Here is an 850-nt window from a genome sequence, read left to right as displayed (position 1 = left end):
GAGGTTACAGAAGCAGTTCTGCTTTGACTTCAGCCCAAAACAAAGAAAATGCATTGGCGCAAAACGTTTTGGTGCAGCCAGAGGTTACAGAAGCAGTTCTGCTTTGACTTCAGCCCAAAACAAAGGAAATGCATTGGCGGGGAATCGAACCCGGGACAACTGCTTGGAAGGCAGCTATGCTCACCACTATACCACCAACGCAGGCGGATGACGCCGGCTTGCGCAGTCAGTAAGAACGCTCAAAACACACGAGTCGCTGATAGGGCTAGATGAGCTGATGCGATATTCGTTTTGGCCCGGCCCTAAAGAGAGCAAGTCCAGGGTTTGGATCCCGTAACGTATAAAAAAGCACTGTCTTTCCGTGCTGGCTAAATAAATGTGACGCAGGAACCGCAAAGGCTGCAAATACAGAAGTTGACCAGTTGCGCATCCTCCCACCGCGTGTTGACAGTTGGCCAAATTCACTCTGTTCTTGACGTTCCAGTGTAGCTCTGCCGTGAGCAGAGCCTCCAAAAACACATGTCACTCGCACACAGTTCTCCTCCACGGAAATCTTTAGTAAAAGGCGAAAGATTTATGCGACAATGAAGAAAACTCGAGCTGTGTCTTCACGCCCTTGGGCCTGTGCGCTCCCTGTGGTAAACCACTACGCTCGTCAAGGGTAATCTAGGGTGCCGACAGCTGCCCACTTGCATTTCGTCACCCCCTCACTCCAAACGGGAGGAGTAAATGTCACAAAAGTCCCTTCGGTCGCCCAGTAACCACAAGCCCAATGAAGGCAATGCAATCTCTTTCTTATGCCTCTATCTGAGAAGTTGGAGAAAACAATTAAACAAATAAAAGAGTCCAA

At 49.4% G+C, this 850-nt stretch overlaps 1 non-coding gene across 1 annotated transcript; it reads right to left on the bottom strand.

The window, feature by feature from the left end:
• Window positions 1-129: 129 nt before the first annotated feature.
• trnag-ucc (transfer RNA glycine (anticodon UCC)) lies at window positions 130-201 on the bottom strand. Its single transcript has one exon. It is a non-coding gene; the product is annotated as a tRNA-Gly (tRNA).
• Between the last annotated feature and the right edge of the window lie 649 nt (window positions 202-850).

This window comes from Sinocyclocheilus anshuiensis, unplaced genomic scaffold, assembly GCF_001515605.1.
Source record: "Sinocyclocheilus anshuiensis isolate Anshui unplaced genomic scaffold, SAMN03320099.WGS_v1.1 scaffold4132, whole genome shotgun sequence".
Taxonomy (NCBI): Eukaryota; Metazoa; Chordata; class Actinopteri; order Cypriniformes; family Cyprinidae; genus Sinocyclocheilus; species Sinocyclocheilus anshuiensis.
This window is presented reverse-complemented; position numbering and strand designations above follow the sequence as displayed.